Genomic DNA, 18887 nt, shown 5'->3' with positions numbered 1-18887 from the left:
AAAACTCAATGCACTCACATTTTTTCCATTTAACCAATTATTGTAAACATGGTCTTTAGCTATGCAAAACAGGTCTTGTGTATCCTGGCAGTCAGAAGCCTCATATGAGAGGATTCTAATTAATTGCATTTTGATGTCTGGTGAATAATCTCAGCCACAGGAATTTATATCACACCCCACTAGCCCTGGTGTGTGTGTGTGTGAGGAGGGTGGGCTGAAAGGAACAGTTTTAGCAGCCTTGATTTTGGAGACACAGAAAAAGTGATTTCCTTGTTGGGAACTGGTCAAAGGCATTTACTAAGAGGCTCCTGGCTGGCAGAAAGGCCCCATCCCACCCCAATGATCTGTGGCAATTGCCATTGGGAAGGTTGGGGGAAGAGAGTTGTGGTGGATGACAGAAGTTGTGCCGCACGTTGTGGCCTCTCAGGAGACCAATTTCATGATAGGCAGAAGGTCTTTGCTGATCCACACTAAAGTAGGGGGAGATTACTTGAAGGATAGCATTTTAGCCCTATCGGGAGATTTGCAATAAACTTACAAAAAGCCTTGTTCTACTCCTCCCCAGGGCTGCGGAGATGCCTGTGCTCTGCTACCATGCAGTGCTGAGTGACCTGACTCATCCCTTTGGAACCAGACTTGGGAACACTGATGTGTTTTTTCCATTACCTTTAATGAAGAACTTTAGAGCAGTATGTAGATCAGACTACAGGTTACACAGGTCTCTGATTTCCTACAAGGCATTTCTAGGCATGGGTTCACAAGCAACGACGTTGCAACAATTGGGCACGCTCCCTAAGACCACTTAAATAGTCTTGGGACAGGCACGTTAACTGCATGGGAACTCTCTTTCGGACCACAACTGGGCCAACAAGCGAGCACTCCCTTGGGTGGGATGAAGAGTGGGTTCAGTCTGTTCGCACTGACACAGACGGCAGCGTGTCCTTGGCGATGGGGCAGTTCTTCCCTAGTCTCCTCCTCTGCTCACCTCTCTGACTCCTCCGACACCAGAGGTGGATCGAGAGGCAGCCCAACAGGCGGAACTGAGCTGAAAGGCATTGTGAGGGAAGGTTCATCTTCAGTTACAGTCTCATCTACCACTGCCTGTGCCTCAGGGGCAGGGCTGTTGCTGGGTAAATTACTGGAGTCTTCTTCAGTTTCACCCTCCTCCCCATTGCAGACCACTAGGCCCATCCCCGGGATCCCAGTGTTCTTCCTTGTCCGACCCACACTTACCAGGAATTCTCCATGGGGCTCCTGACACTGAGGGCAGCTGCTGGACACAAGCTCTGTTCTCATCCTCACCATAACATGATGCCTGAGGTTTTACCACAGTCAATTAGGCTTAAAGGCGCATGACCACAGCACCTGAGGGACATGCATGGTGTGGACAGCCAGGAACAAGTGGAGTGGGAATCCATTTTAGCTGACCACAGTTTATATTATATATCTATGTACAGTGAAGGTGGTGACAGTATTGTAAGTGTGGTGAACCTGTGGCCCTCCAGATGTCGCTGAACTACAACTCCCATCAGCCCAAGCAGGCATGGCCAATGGCCAGGGATGATGGGACTTGTCATTCATCTGGAGGTAGGGTTACCAACCGTACTCTTTTAAGAGTACATGTACTCTATTTGAGATGGTGCAACAGCATACTCTTACTTTTCACTTATCGAAGCCAAATGTACTCTTTTTGAAATGACAAAATGATGGTAACCCTATCTGGAGGGCCACAGTTTCCCCACACCTGCACGATTGCTTTCAGTATTGGTGTATGCTATTATTGTTGTTTGCTTTTTTCACCAAGGTGATCCAAAGCAACTTATATGAACAAGCTAAAAACAACAGAGTGAATAAAACCTAAAAACACTTCTGACAATTAAAAAACAGTTAAAACAAACACAATCAATATAAATAAATGGCAGGTGTACAGGTCCTACCCCACTGGAAGAAGTCATCAATCGCCAAGACCCCCACACATCGAGGCCCAAAGGCTTGGGAAAAGATACAGGTTTTTTTCCTGTTGCTTAAAGATGGCGCCAGGTGTGCCTCCCTGGGGAGAGCATCCCATAGCTGGGGGCCACACTGAAAAGGCCATTCTTGTGTTGCCACCCTTCAAACCTCCCATGGAGGTTCATTCTTGTCGATGCAAAGAGCCCCTAGGATGTTGGGGGAATCTGACTGGTGCAACTTGATTGTAGGACTGCATGACTGTGTTTTTCACCCTTCCTGCTCAACCTTGCATTAAAAACAACAACCTATCACTATTTGGGGGTGGGATTCAGTCACATACTGGGAAAATCAGGTTGCAATTAAAGTTGATTAGAAGGTCTTGTGGAACAAACCAGCTTCCCCAAAAGATCAGCCTTTTTGCAATAATGTAAATGACAGGGAAATGCACTGGAAAGTGTGGGATAGGGATATGGGAGAAATTCAATTCAGTTTGCATTTAAAACTAAATCTATCAAATTTAAAAAATGTAAACGTACTGCCTTCAAATCAATTCCGACTTATGGCGACCCTATGAATAGGGTTTTCATGAGGCTTAGAGGCAGTGACTGGCCCAGGGTCACCCAGTGAGCTTCATGGCTAGGTGGGGATTCGAACCCTGGTCTCTCCAGGTTGTAGTCCAACCCCTTAACCACTACACCACACTGGCTTACACTCTCTGAAATAAAATGGGAAACAAAACACAGCCACCCTTAGAAATTTGCACTTTGTCAAATTTTGTGATGTAGCTTCCAACTAATGTTTACAAAAACACATACATTAGAGACAACTGTGCATAAAAAAGAATATATTATTGAGAATAACATACAAAAATGCATTAAATTAGAGAAATTGCTTGCAAAAATGTGCACATTAGTCAAAACTGCATACAAAATGTGTTCATTAGGAGAAATTTGCACTAAAACACTGGAGAATTTTTATGAGGATAGAAAACAATTGCAAACCAGTGCAGAAATGTGAAGAACTGATTTTAAGATTGGAAAAATGAAAAATTGAGAGAACCAAAACTGGCAGATTGTTTGATCCCTAGTGTGGGATAACATTTGCTTTGATGTAGCATTGTCTGACCTCCAAGCAAATCAGAATGAATGCTCGATAAATTGCCAGCGTCATCTAATCTCATAACAAACTTTGTGCAAAACAAATCAGGATGAACACTCAATAATCAAGTTGTCTGGAAGCGATCCAAGAGTCTTGTGGCATGTTAAAGACTAACCAATTTATGGCATAAGCTTTCATAGACTACTACAGTTTACTTCATCAGATGCATGGCGTATTATCCTGAGTTACAGCAGGTATTTCAAGATGTTGTTGCTTTTATTTTATGTTATATTTTAAAAATCTTATTTTGTTATTCTGTTAATGTGAGCTGCCCTGGAGACTTTGTTGAAAGGCCAGATATAAATGCTTCGAACAAACACATATATGTTTTTATTTAAAAGGCACCACAAATATCCAGAACTAATTCTTCAAACAGAAAGTGGCCTTGTAAAGCTGAAATGATCCTGGGAACATCAATTACTCAGGGAAACAGACTGAAGTGGTATGAGCTGATTCTGAATGTGAAAAATGACTTTTGGTGTAAGAGAATCCATTATTTTACTCATTTTTACTACCTGTAATTTGGTATCCATAGCTTGCATTGTTGCTTTAACACTTCCTAATGTGACAAACTGAGTTTTAAAAATGTGTGTTCCGATTAGGCGACAGAGGGAAGTGTGCGCGCACACCCTATTGCCTCGAGCAAGTACACAACAGTCAATGTGGGTGAAAGAGTTCAGCCAGAACTTGCAGGGATGGTGTTGTTTTGTACCAGCCAGATTGCAAAGACTATTTGCAGTTTATCTTGTCAGGAGTGGGGAACCTGTGGACCTGCAGATGTTGGACTCCAACTTCCATCAGCCCCAGCCAGCCAACACGGCCAGTGGTCATGGTCGGGGATGAATGGGCATTGTAGGCCAACAACTTCTGGAGGGCCACAGATTCCTCACCCTCAGAGACGATAACATTAGGAAATTTCTAAAATCCAAATTTGAGAAAACCGTTTATTAAACCAACCAAAATGTTACAAAATAGCATGCAACCTTTTGAATTCTCTAGAACTATCCCATCATCCACAGATGCAGCCTGAAACATGCAAAGCACTGACTAGCTCCTCATTTGATCCTCCTCCCATATTCCACCTTAATTGAATCACTTAATTGTATCACAATTAGTGGATATCCGTGGCTTCAACAATAGCCGACATTTCCCCTTCCTCCTCTCTCCCATTTTGCTCACCTGATTCAGAGTTCTGTAGAACTTGGATGCTTTGAGGCACACCCTCGTAATGTCTTGGCCAGCCCAATAAAGCTCTAATGTGAATTTTGGGATTTTTCGTATGGGTCAATGTGACTCCCTTTTGCCTTTTGTGCAACATTTGTGTATTCCCTAGATCTGTTGCTCCCCTTTCAAATATTATCCCTCCAGTGGTGGCTGGTGCCCACTGGAACTGGTAGGATGAGGCAGGGAGGCCAAAGGTAGGTGGAACCCGAGCCAATGACAGGCAGAGCCAACGCATTCTGGTTGTGGCCCCATCTTCCTCCTCCTTGCTGAGTTCCACAAGGGCAATGCTGAGCAAGTGACTAATAAAAGAAAGAAGCTGACAGACAGTGGCACCCCCTGCATTAGTTGCAAGTAAGAAGGTAGGCAGGCAGGGTGGGGCTGGCTAAAGGCAGACTGAGCTTGGCAGGGCAGTGCCCATTTTTTGCCCTAATGGAGCAGCCTCCACTGACTAGGAAACAGGCAGGAGCAATCTCCTCTTTTTCGCCTTATTCAAAACTTTATTTGGGCTCCTGCTGGGAAGAAGAGCGGAATATAAATCAAATAATAAAATAAATAAATAAATTTGGCAGGGCCCCCAATCCCCCAGCCAGATGTGGCGTTTCACACATTCTAGTTACCTTCACTGTATATTTCTAAATAAATAAAAGATGACAAAAATGGCATTGATCCCTCCTCCACAGAACGCCAAACCCCAATGATGCTGGCCCTGAAAGGTCTGAACTCCCTGGAAAGTGGGGATTCTGTAAGAGTATCCTAACAGATTGGGCCAAATTTGCAAGCAATTGCAATGTAGAGGCAAGCTTCATGAAAGGCAATTTATTCAAAGACAACAGCTGATGATAAATCCTGCTCCATTTGGAATTTTATTAGCATGATTCTACTTACCCAGACATTTTAATTGAAGGATGCATCAAAAAGGTGTGTCTGATGTTTGAATGCCTAAGTTGTTTTTAAAAGATCAATTGGCATATTTCCTTTAGGACGAGTCTATACTGAGCTGGTTTTTACCTAATTGGCCTGATTTACAGTTAGGGAGGGGGGGGTTGATTTGATTTAAAGCCAAGTTTATCAAATTCACACTTTCCAAAACAATCTGGGAACTGAAACACAGCCCTCCTTCAAAATCCGCGCTTACCAAATTTTGCTATACAGTTCTCCAAACAATATTTTCAAAAATGCATATATTCTGATAAAATGTGCATAAGAATGAATATATTGGTGAAAATAACATAGAAAAATGTATTGTATTAGGAAAAGTTGCTTGCAAAAATGTATACATTGGTCAAAATTACATAGAAATGTGTTTAGTATTAATTCGCATTAAAATGCTGAAGAATTTTCATGAGGATTAAAAAAAAAACCTTGCAAATTGCTGGAGAAATGTTGAGAAATGATTAGAAAAATTAGAAATGGAGAAAACCAAAACGGACAGACCTTTCCATCCCTATTTATAGTGTGTACTCGGAAGCAAGCATCATTGAGTTCAATGGGACTTCCAAAAGAGTGTGGCGAGCATATCAACAAAACAATTTAACAAGAAAAAGAAAACCATTCTCAAAGCAGTTAAAAACATTCTAAAACACAGTTACAGTTAAAAATAGTATTTCATCGTTGATCTTTGGGTTGCCAGGAACAGTCCCCTTTCGCCATCAAATGCCTGGATAAAAAAGAACATGGCTGCCCTTGTCACACAGATTGCAGCAAATGGAGATAGGATGTTGGGTGTTGATTAACCCAGCAACACTCTTGCCACCCAGGCCCCATGCAGGAACCCAAGACTCTTTCTCAATCACTCAGTGCTGTCAACGTTCCCCAACCAACCTTCTCCTGGTGTCTAAGAAATGGGTAGGTAGGTACCCAGTAGGAAGAGTATGTAAGAGGAAGGTAGAAGGTGATAAAGAGAGATTATGGGCACAATAATGACACATAATAGCGTTCTGCATAATAGCATTAGGAAAATAAAATAATTTTAAGAGATCAATTTCTTAATGACTCCCAAGCATCATTTTAGGAACGTCTCATCATTCCAGCTGCAGGGCTAGCTGCTTCACTGCCGAACAGTTTCTTTTGCTGCATTTTGTTGTAGCAAAATCAGCGAATCATCCTGTGGCACTTTATAAAGACTATCACTTTTATTTACTTTTTTCTTTGTGGTAATGTTTTGTGAGCTAAGCTGTGGGCACACTAGTCTTTTCAAAAGCAGTGAGAATGGTTTTTCTGGCTGCGTGTTGAAGTGGCTCTGCACTCAGCTGGACATACCTCCCTTCCCCACTGCTGTATTCAGACCTTTCAAGACTGCCCACAGCAAACTGTGGGCCAATCCAATCACTGACTCTGCCTGAGCTTACAGCAAAGCATTTCCATTGGCCACACCTGGAGGGGCAACGGGTTGATCTACCGGTCAGTTGCGAAATGTCTGAAGCTGATTTTTTTTTTAAAAAATGCACTCAGCCAGGTTTTAGAGTAAAAAGGGGTGGAGTTTGACTAGTATAGTGTGCCCCTGTTTTCAGAAAACAGAGGTGGAGATGCACTGGAACTGGCACAACAGTAAGTATGTCTGTACCTCTAGAGTGCACTTCTTTGGATGCACGGCCAAAACCAAGAAGTGGCACTATCCTTGATTCAGCACATCCCAACAATTCATGTGTAGTATGGATGTATGCAGTATACATATTATGTTATGTGTATTTGAGCTAGAGTTATCCAATGGAAAGGAAAGGAATTTGGATTCTGTTCCAATCTTACCTCTGCCAGTGGCTCAACATATGTCCTTGGTCAAGACTCTCTGGGTGGTATTCAGCTAAGTCCTACTCAGTGTAGACTCAATGACGTTAACAGACATGACTGACTTACTTTCAGTCATTTCAGTGGGTCTACTTTGAGTAGGACATAGTTGCACAATAGGTCTACTTTGAGTAGGACATAGTTGACTACAACCCTCTTATAGACATAGCTGCTGTGTCTGTAAATGGGGATGTTAGGCCTGCTCTATGCATGTAGCAGAATGAAGTAGTTGAATGGATCACTGCAGACCATTGATAGGGAAACACGGAAGATGTGACCAACTGTGTATATAAATACATATAAACACACAAGGAACAAAAACCTTAGCAGACATCAGATTCTATGCCATAAAATTCCCTATTATGATAGTATTCTATTTGCAGGGAATTTTTCACACAGTGGACCATAAAACAAGTGATCTGTTGACAGCAGCCTAAAGTGCTACAGTCCGAAAGTGCTCTGGACTCTAGTACCATCATGGAGGATAAGGCTATCAATGCCTACTGGATATGATGGCTGTATACAACCTCCAGTGTTGGAGGTAGTACACCTAAGAGTACTAGTTACTGGGAATTGCAGGTGGGGAGAATGCTGTTGAGCTCATGCCCTGCTTGTGGGCTTCCCATTAGGGCATCTGGTTGGCCACCGTGAGAACAGAATGCTGGACTTGATGGTCTGGTGCTCATCAGAGCTTGGGAAGGTGGCATCCCCCCTGCCTTAGGTAAGGGGAGAGGGTAGATATGTTTGTGGGAATCAGTAACTGGCAATTCAGACAGACAGAGGCAGAGAGCGAGCAAACTCAATTCCTAGCTGCTGTTTGCTGAAACGATGTGTTTGTGTGTATCCTTTGGGGGCTGCTCAAGTCACTCCCTAGGGTATCTGTTGTTTTGTAGGACCACCTGTTTGCCTCCTGTCTATGCTCTGCTAGAATATTTGTAAGTAAAGCAAATACTACAGGGTCATTATAAATCTCCCTTGTTCTCTTATCCAAAGGTAACCAAACCTGTCTGTGTAGCACTGCCACAGAATGTTCACAATTCAGAATGGTGGGGAGCATGTGAAACAAATAATTATTTTTATTTTTGACAAGGAGGAATTAATTATTTTCTCCTCCACTGGGAGAGTGCAGCGGCCAGATAATCTGTTTCTCCAATTAACCTGCTCCTCCAACTGCATGGGTGCCTTTTGCAGACATCAGATAAGAAAGGCAAGGCAGGAGGGTGAAGACATCAAGGGTTAATCACTGAGATTGCCTCTAGCTGGATTATCAGTGCCTGGATTACTAAAGGCTAAGGATTACTTTAATAGTGAGTATTTAATAGTGATGTAGCAAAAGCAATTAGGAGCTATAATGCAAGGTCTGAGCTAGTTATATGAATGAGATTAAACGGGAAACCTATTAACATAACTATGAACCAAGTCTACGCTCCAATGGCAAACACAGAAGAAGAGGAATTGGTGAGATTTTATGCAGAAGTACAGGAAGAAATTGATCACACCAAAACAAGATGTGCTGATAATCATGGGGGACTGGAATGCAAAAGTAAGGAACCGAGAAGAACTAGGAATTGTGTGGAAATGGGGCTTAGGAGATAGAAATGAAGCAGGAGAAAGACTTATTGAATTCTGTGAAGCCAATAATTTGTTTCTTGCAAACACATTTTTGAGCAACCGAAAAGACTACTGTAAACGTGGACATCACCAAATGGTCAATATAGGAATCAAATGGATTATATAATTGGAAGCAGAAGATGGAGAAGTTCCATACTTTCTGCAAAAACAAGACCAGGAGCAGACTGTGGTACAGATCATGAACTGCTAATATTGAAAATTAGACTAAAGCTAAAGAAGAAGAACACAGCAATCATAATGCTGCCCTGGGCTCCTGCTGGGAGGAAGGGTGGGATATAAATCAAATAATAAATAAATGCCAAAATACAATTTAAATAACATCCCAGAAGAATATAAAGATCAAATAAGGAACAGATTTGAAGCTTTAAACTTAGTTGACAGGGAACCAGAAGAACTATGAAGTGAAGTCAGATACATTATCAGGGAAGAATTCAAAAAGACAATACCTCTACTTAAAAAGAGAGAAAGACCTCAATGGATGACTGAAGAAAATCTTAAAATGGTTAAAGAGAGAAGGGAGACGGGAGCGGCTGGGAAGCTGAGAGGACGCTGCATATCGAGCTCCCAGATAAAACAGCTAAAACAGTAGGCCTTACTTTATCTGTATAGGGATTAAGGGTTTAATTAAATTGGCAACTTTCTTAACTGTGGAAGGATACAGCCTATGAGAAGAAAACTTATCAGACCACCTTAGACCAAGTCAGGCCACTGTTCCATCGAGCCCTGATTGGCATGAAGGTCTCAGGCAATCTTTCCGCCTCTGCTACTGAGAGTCATCAGCTGGAGATGTTGGGAATGGAATCTTGGCTCTTCTGCATACATAGCAAATATGCTTTATGACAGTGGTGTGGAACTGGAAGCTCCTGGGCCAAATTAGGCTCAGCAGGAGTGCTAATTTGACTCGCAAGGCCATTTCCCCCAAACCATTCGCACCTGCTGCCATACCTGGCATTATATGTGATATCAGTATGGGGCAAGAAGCGATTGCAAAGGCGCCATCGGAAGCTTTAAAGTGTGTTCCCAATTATTCTTTGGCAAGCAAAGTTTGCTGTAAGTGCCAATCAGCTGATTTATGCTTGCAGCAAGCCCTGCTGGAATCGGCTAGTTTCAAAGCATGGGCAAAGGAAGCATAAAGGGAAATACTTTCCCAGTCTCACAAAGTGTTCAGAAATACTGTCTTCTCCTGTTGTGTTGGATGAGTTCCAGTTAGTAAGGCTCAGGGACATGGACAAGGTGCTTGGTTCGGTCTGGGCAGCTACCTGTGCTCTTGCCCCTTGCCCCTCATGGCTGATAAAAACTAGCAGAGAGGGGACAGCGAGCTGGGCCTGGGAGGTATTAATGCCTCCTTGTGAAAGGGGGTGGTTCCTGCCGGTTTAAAGGAGGCAGTGTTAGACCACTCTTTAAGAAACCCTCCTTCGACCCAGAAAATTTAAATAAGTATCCCCTTTTTTGGGCAAGGTTCTTGAGTGTATGGTTAAGAACATAAGAACATAAGAAGAGCCTGCTGGATCAGGCCAGTGGCCCATCTAGTCCAGCATCCTGTTCTCACAGTGGCCAACCAGGTGCCTGGGGGAAGACCAGATCCGGGTTCTCCTGGTTGAAAACAATTTTCTGGATCCATTTCAATGGTGGTTAGGCCCGGTTTTGGCACAGAAACTGCCTTGGTCACATACGATGATCACCCAAGTAGGGGAAGAGATGGGGGAGTGTGTTCCTGTTAATTCTCCATGATCTCCCAGCAGCTTTCAATACCATTGTCCATGGTATTCTAATGGGACGCCTGTCCAGTTGGGGGTGGGCGGCACTGCTTTGCAGTGGTTCAAGTCCTGCTTGGATGGTTGTTCTCAGAGGGTGGTGCTTGGGGAATGCTGTTTGGCAAAATGGAACCTTCAATGTGGGGTCCCGCAGAGTTTGGTTTTATCCCCATGCTATTTAATATCTACATGAAACCACTGAGTGGGGTCATCCTGAGTTTTGGAGTATGTTGTCAGTGACATGCTGATGTCACACAGCTCTGCTTCTCCTTTACATCTGCAGGTGTAGCCGTGGATGTGCTAAATCAGTGTCTTGCCGTGGTAATGCTGGATGAGAGCCAATAAACTGAAGCTTAATCCAGACAAGACTGAGGCACTGTTAGTGGGTGGTTCTCTAGACTGGATAGATGGGTTGTGGCCCACTCTGGATGGAGTTGCATTCCCTCTGAAGTGGCAGGTATGTAGCTTGGGGGTACTCCTGGATCCAGTACTGTCTCTTGAGGCTCAAATGGCCTTGGTGGCATAGAGTGCCTTCCATCAGGTTGACTGGCAACACAGCTGCACCCATATTTAGACACGGATAGCCTAACTTCTGTTGTCTATGCTCTGGTAACCTCTAGGTTAGACTACTGCAATGTATTATATGTGAGGCTGCCTTTGAAGACAGTTTGGAAACTCCAGCCATCATCAGAGGCCCTTCGTTATGTGCCCCTCCATGGGAGGCTCAGAAGGTGGCAACACAAGAATGGGCCTTTTCAGCGGTGGTCCCCCGGCTATGGAATGCTCTCCCAAGAGAGGCATGCCTGGCGCCTTCTTTATCCTTCTTTAGGCAGCAGGCAAATACCTTTTTTTTTTCACTCAGGCCTTTGGCCCTTGATGTGGTGCTCTCTTCATTCTTTTTGTTTTCATTTGGGTTTTAAGTTTTTATATTACATGTTTTTAAATCTGTTGTATATTGTATGTTTTAAAATCTGTTGTAAGTCGCCTAGACACCATTGGGTATGAGGTGACAAACAAAACTTCCTTTGCCTGCAGAGGCTGATCTATGATGTCTGCAAATGCTGCTTCCTTTCCCCATGCAGTTTGATTGCAGTTGATCCCTGCACAAACAAAGCATTTTTCAAGCTGGTCTGGAAACAAAAACACTTCCTCTGACTTCATTGTGACATCAGGTAACTGACATGTGGGGAGTCCTGCCCCCCTGTCAAATTGACCAACAGACATTGGGTGACACCCAGCCAGATCCTGTTCCCACCCCTGCTTTACTCCTAAACTGTGGGTCCTACTCAGTAGATATGTTGCAAGTGGGGAGATCAGGAGTGACAGAGATAAGCCCTGTCAGAGGTGGGGACGTGTGGAGTGTATTATATTCAAATGACTCAAGCTGTGAACTGTTTCACATGCACATATTATATAATCAGAGCCACCTGCTGTTCATAGGACTTCTCAGTAAGGAAGTGCTGACGTTCACTTTGTGTTTGCTGATGTAATTTGTAGGAAAGCTCTGCAGTTCAAAGGAGTTCAGCACACAGAAATATTTCCCCCTTTAGGGTTAAACTAGTCACAGCATGGGAGATGTAGCCATCAAACTCTAGCTTGGTATGCATTTTTTCCTTCTTTCTAAAAAAAAAAGCAGCCTTGGAGGCTCCAGTCTAGAATGGAGAAGTGGCCGGGAGAGGACTGCTTAACCCTTTCCCTTTCTGCCATTTGTTCACTCAAAACCACCTCTCCCCCAACTGCTTTCTCACCTTTAAAAGGGAAAGATGTGGGATCACTTTATCTCCTCCCCCCTCCCCTTCCAGCCACACGGAGAAAAGTAGTATGGGGAGACATTTGTGTGAACAAATGGTAGAAAGGGTCAAGCGGCCCCTTTTCTCTCCTGATTGCAGCCTCTGATGTTGCTTTTCATAAAATAAATGTTTTAAACATGGAAAACTGATCCATGTGCCTCTAGTGTAATGCCCAGTGTGGCCTTTGATTTGTTCTCTCAGGGTGCTTCCAGACAGTCACTATTTTTGAGTAAAATTCAGTCACATCCCAGCAAATTCATGATGTACAATTAAAGCTGATGTGGAGCTCTTGCAAGACAAACCCGCTTCCCCCAAAGATTGGACTTTTTCAGATCTGATGATAAGAAAAGGGATGGTAAAGTGTGGGATAATGATGCAACGTCATTTAATCTATCCATAAACAAATCAGGATGAATGCTCATTAAAGAGGTCTCAGTTTGGCAAACATTTGAACTTCTGGTCCTGACCTATAGCAGCTAAGGCATGGATTGTCAACCTACAGCAAAAGTGGCACAGTCAGTGCAGATTTGTGGTATAGCTGAGCAGGAGCAGAAGAGCCTCAGCTGGGTGTCAAATCTATGCTCCCACCTCACGTTTCTGCAACGTGTTGTTGGCTGCTGCCTGTTCCTAGAGATGGAAAGGCCTGGAAATAAAAACACACACACATATATATATTAAAAACGCACAGGTCTTTCCCCCATGTTTTTTCAATTTTTTTTTTGGGGGGAGACACAATTTTTTTCTGAATTTTTGTTTTGTTTTTGGGGCCTTCACATCTCTACCCATTCCTCCGTTCTCTAACCTAGAGGCCAAACAACACAGGATTGGACACTGTAGTGTATCCTAGAGCGCTGTAATCTCATGCGTCATGCTTGCCTAGTTTGGGACACATTTACCACAGAGTTTGGCCACCATTGAGATAAGGGCTTGTCCAATAGCAGCTTTCCTGACAGTTTGCCACATGACCTGCTGTGGCCTGTGACGTTCAAATGGCTTTTGCCGATGTGTTTAATTGTCTAATAGTACTTTGTTGGTGCTCAGTGGTGGCACAAGTGCACAGGCTGAAACACTGCCTGACTCTCCCATCTCTCACACCCACCCACACACACACCAATTCAAGTCCTACTTTGGGCTCAAGTCCTGACAGTTGATCAAAATGGCCAATAAGGGACTGGTAGGACCAGTGTAGCTGACAGTCCAGGAGCACGATTCAGAAGCATCACACTAGTTGACACCTAACATATCACACCTCACCCCACCCCCATCCACCTCTGATTCAGTGCCACAATGACATGAAAGGATCTACGGGGAAAATGTTGCCTGTGTAAGCCCTAAGGGATCATGCAACTACCTGACTCATGGATCAAAGCCATCTAAAAACAAATCTAGCCTAATGTTTGCCCAAGTTTCTGGTGTGGAGGCAGAGCAGAGGATCAGGCTCCAAAACATCAGCTAGGGATGAGTGAATCTGTCCATTTTGGTTTCTCTCCATTTGTCATTTTTCCAATCTCAAATCCTCACATTTCCTTATCAGTTTTTTAAAAAGTCCTGATGAGAATTTCTCCCAGCATACACATTTTGTATGCAATTTTGCCTAATATACACATTTTTGCAAAGCAATTTCCCCTAGTATAATGTATTGTATGTTATTTTCATTAATATATGCATTGTTATGCCCATTTTATCGCAGTATATACATTTTTGTACCCATTACTTGGCTGGAGATTGTATTGCAGAATTTGGAGACTACAAATTTTAACAGATGGCTGTGTTTTGGTTCTCATATTGTTCTGGAAACTGTGAATTACATATAATTCACATTTAAATCTGATCTAATTTCTCCCCCATACCTAAGATCAGTGCACAATATATATTTAAGCAGATTCTTAAACTTTGTTCTTGTTTTAAGGCTGCTGTTCTGGTTTTCTTGATCTTTGCAGACCAAAGGGTGTTCCTATTTAGGTGTTCAAAAACCCCGTGCAATTAGAATTGGGTGAGGGAGAGTAGGGATGAGTGTGCTAGCACCACACACACCCTTATCGTGGTCCTTCTTAGGAACATAGGAAATGGCCTTATAATGAGTCAGATCATTGGTTCATCTAGCTCAGTATTGTCTACACTGACTGGCAGCAGCTCTGTAGGCTTCCAAAGAATCACAGAATCATAGAGTTGGAAGGGGCCTATAAGCCATTGAGTCCAAGCCCCTGCTCAATGCAGGAATCCAAATTAAAGCATCCCGGACAGGTAGCTGTCCATCTCCCTCTTGAGTGCCTCCAGTGATGGAGAGCTCACCACCTCCCCAGGTAATTAGTTCCACTGTTGTACTGCTCTAACAGTTAGGAAGTTTTTCCTGATGCTCAGCTGAAAGCTGGCTTCCTGTAACTTGAGCCCATTATTCCGTGTCCTGCACTCTGAGGTGATCGAGAAGAGATCCTGGTCCTCCTCTGTGTGGCAACCTTTCAAGTACTTGAACAGTGCTATCATATCTTCTCTCAGTCTTCTCTTCTCAAGGCTAAACATGCCCAATTCTTTCAGTCTGTCTTTATAGGGCTTTGCTTCCAGTCCCCTGATCATCCTCGTGGCCCTCCTCTGAACTAGTTTGTCTCCCACCCATCGTGCACTCCTTTTCTCATTAGGGTTGCTTGCCATGGAACCTAACTTACCATTGTTCTGCGTTTATTAAAATCGGCTTTCCTGAAGTCCAGGGTATGCGTATGGCTACTCTCAGCTTTTGCTTCCAGACAGGAGTCTATCCCAGCCCCACCTGGAGCTGCTAGGGATTGACTCTGGAACCTTCTTCATACAAAGCAGCTGCTGTGCCACTGAGCTGCAGCCCTTCCCCAGGCAGGAAGAGCCCTTTAAGAACATGATTTTCATTGTCAGACTCAGTATTATCAGTATTGTTGCCCTCTTCAAGTTGGAGGGAAACTACTGCAGTGCGGAGCTTGCTCTATTTACTTTATTCAGGGTTCTAAACTGCATGGTAGCCCGTACATGTAGGAGAGGCTCCTTGCTTCAGAAGTTATCACTTCAGCTCATGGAAGCCAATGGCAATCAACGCAGAAACCTACCTAAAATATTGTCTCACACTTTACATGTCCAATCAACCACTGTGCTCTGCAGGAGAGGGCCTCCTGAAAATACCATCTCATCAGGAAGTCCATTCGATATAATGTAGGCATCGGATATCTAGTGTTGTGGCACCTACCCTTTGGAACTCCCTCCTATTACAGTACATACCAGATGGGTGCCGTCTCTATGTCTTTTCAGTGCCTATCAAGGACCTTCCTTTTTCAGTCAGTCTTTTTAAGTGGAGATCTTTAACCTGGTCTGTAATCTGTATTGGATATGAAATCTCTTTTACACAAGTAATTGTTTTTGTTTTTATATATGGAATTTTTTAAAACTGTTTTTATTGTTGATGTTTATACTGTGAAATCGTTTCAATATATTTTATGGAAAGTAATTCATAAAAGGAATCAAAGAAAGAAGGAAAGAGAAATTTTATTTCTTTATTTTATAAAGATTTATAGACTGCATAAACCCCAAACTCTCAGCGGTATACATTAAGTAAAAATTTTAAAAACAAATATAGATAACTAAATTATATGTCTGGGTATGCTTCCTGAAATTAAAAAAAAAATCCAGAGGTGTCTGAAACAATATAGTGAGGGCGCCTGCCCAATGTCAATAGGCAGAGAGGTCCCAAAAGTTTAATAAATGAAAGCAAACTCCTTCTGCACTTTGATGCAGATGTACCTTGACCCAACTAATGAATACATGTGATGAAGGGAAAGGGGAAGTGGTGCTAAGCAGAGTAGGCATTGCAGGGATTTCACATGAGTCAGAAATGTTTGTCAGCTCTCAGCTCTGAATAGGAGCGTGACAAACATCTTAATAATACTGATCAAGTCTAGCCCTAGCAATGCTTTATTTATTTATTTAATAAATTTATTTCCTGCCTTTCAGGGGGAAGAAAGATCTTCATAAGGCAGCAAACAAACCTATATAAACAAATCTATATAAACTAAGATTGTCTCCAGATTGTCACTGTTTTGCAGAAGAGATTCAAGCACATATAGGAAATTTAGGTTGACACAACTTAAGTGCATTAAAGCGCTTTGTCGCCCCAGCAGAACACAAGAACGTAAGAAGATGCCTGCTGGACCAGGCCAAAGGCCCATCTAGTCCAGCATCCTGTTCTGACAGTGGCCAACCAGATGCCTGGGGGAAGCCTGCAAGCAGGACCGGAGTGCAAGGGCATGCCCCCCTCCTGTGGTTTCAGGAACTGGGATTCAGAGGCACACTGCCACTGTCAGTTGTGGACATAGCCATCATGGCTAGTAACTATGGATAGCTTTATCATCAAACATGTCTACTTTAAAAAAAAAAAGCATGCACATAGAGACATTTTGCAGTTAGGAAAGTAATGGAGAAAGTTACTGAAAAGTGTGGGATGAATTTATTTATTTATTTTATTTATTAAATTTATATCCCGCCTTATGGCCAAAAGGCCCTCAAGGCAGCTTACAAAAACATGAATATAACACATCATAAAGCATAAATACAATAATGCAATTCTCAAAATTAAATGACAAATAACATTATTAAAAGAAAAGAAAAAACATCTAAATGTGTCACAATAAGAGAAGCAAACACTTTATAAAAAGGCCTAGATAAAAATCTTCAATTTCCCAGCAAATAAGTAGCATTTTTATTTTTAACATATAAATATACACAGTATATAAGTAGCCAAACAATAATAATAAACAAACTAATGAGAACATCTCAATAAATATACAATTAAACAATCCCCACACACTTCACAACAGTGTTTAACAAAAATATGCTATAGTCCAAATAACAGCAAAAATGAATCTCCAAAATTAAATCTTGACCCCCAAAACAACTAAAAAACAACTAACCCTAGTAGTCTATAGACATCCCGAGCAGCAGGTTCACGCACACATACACACACACGGTTTCTGGCCCCTTCAGCAGTTGCTGCTTTTGTAGCTGGAGAGAGACAGGGCCCCACCCTTCCAGGCCAGATAGAAATTAGCCAGAAATGCAGGGGCAGGTCCCGCAGAAACCCACACAGGTAGATGGTCTCTGGCCCCTCCAGCAGCCGCTGCTTTTGTAGCTGGAGAGAGACAGGGCCCCACCCTTCCAGGCCAGGTGGAAATCAGCCAGAAATGCAGGGAGCAGGTCTTGCAGAAACCCACACAGGTAGATGGTCTTTGGCCCCTTCAGCAGCCGCTGCTTTTGTAGCTGGAGAGAGATAGGGCCCCACCCTTCCAGGCCAGGTGGAAATCAGCCAGAAATGCAGGGAGCAGGTCTTGCAGAAACCCACACAGGTAGATGGTCATTGGCCCCTTCAGCAGCCGCTGCTTTTGTAGCTGGAGAGAGACAGGGCCCCACCCTTCCAGGCCAGGTGGAAATCAGCCAGAAATGCAGGGAGCAGGTCTTGCAGAAACCCACACAGGTAGATGGTCTCTGGCCCCTTCAGCAGTTGCTGCTTTTGTAGCTGGAGAGAGACAGGGCCCCACCCTTCCAGGCCAGGTGGAAATCAGCCAGAAATGCAGGGAGCAGGTCTTGCAGAAACCCACACAGGTAGATGGATGAACAAATTATTAACAAAGGAATAAGATATATAAACTCCGTGCAAGCAAATCAGGAGTAATGCTTCTTGTCATATAACCAGGTCGTGTGTGTGTGTGTGTGTGCGTGTGCGCATGTGCGTGTGTCAGAACTCACAGTTATGGATTAGCAGCACCTTGTTTTTTACTGTCCCCACATATATAAGTACCAGCACCTCATTTTGTTTTAACCAAAAAAGCACTGCATATAATCATCCCATTAACAAATCAGAATTAGGATTAGGATAAATGCTGAATAAAGAGACCATCTGGTGAAGCCCTGAACAACATACAATAATGGTATATAAATACCTCTCCTTTTCTTCATCCTGTGTATAGAGTACAGTAGCATTTACTGTCCATACCACACATGGCACAATGGTGGGATTGACACTGGGTGTGCTGCCTATGAGGGTTGGAACTGTGTTGTTGCAGTGTTTCATCTGGGGTTTGTTGATATTTGCTTCAGTCCTTCTCTATTTTTGGCATGCTTTTGCAGACTGCTACATAACAGCAGTGGTCAGCAGGCCACAATTTCTGACCAACTGCAGATGTCTCTTCCTCCCCCTTTAATGCTATCTTTGGGTGCCTCCAGACTGTTAGCATTTTGTGGGAGGGATTCAAGTGCATACCAGAAAATTAGATTTGTGCAGTTAAAATGGATGAATGCGCTCTCTTAGCTTAGCGTAACAAATTTACTTAAAAAAAACAAATACCAGACTTTTTGCAGTTATGGGGAAATGCACTGAAAAGTACGGAATGAATGAATGATTAATGGGAAGTCATATAAACACTCCACAAGGAAATCGGAATGAATGCAAAATGAATACTCATTGTTGTATAACCTCCCCTCAAACATATCAGAACAAATGCTCAATGAAGGCTGGATATGGTTTAACCTTTGTGTAAGCTCTGTATAAGCAAATCAGGATGAACACTCAATAAGTAGGTTTTCT

General features: G+C 43.0%; 1 protein-coding gene across 4 annotated transcripts in view; it reads left to right on the top strand.

The window, feature by feature from the left end:
* The window catches only part of LOC133370523 (galectin-4-like), a 59156-nt gene that overhangs the window by 18990 nt on the left and 21279 nt on the right, over positions 1–18887 (top strand). Inside the window, exon 1 of one of the 4 annotated variants that reach the window (XM_061596964.1) lies at positions 17849–17905. The exons of 2 other annotated variants lie outside the window; for them this stretch is intronic. The gene's annotated coding sequence lies outside the window, so the exon portion shown is untranslated. Of the gene's footprint in view, positions 1–17848; positions 17906–18211; positions 18232–18887 lie in introns of those variants that run through there. One more of the 4 variants, XM_061596965.1, reaches the window with a different exon arrangement.

This window comes from Rhineura floridana, chromosome 15 (assembly GCF_030035675.1).
Source record: "Rhineura floridana isolate rRhiFlo1 chromosome 15, rRhiFlo1.hap2, whole genome shotgun sequence".
NCBI lineage: Eukaryota > Metazoa > Chordata > Lepidosauria > Squamata > Rhineuridae > Rhineura > Rhineura floridana.
The sequence above is the reverse complement of the archived record's forward strand: the minus strand, read 5'-3'. Positions and strand labels throughout refer to the sequence as shown.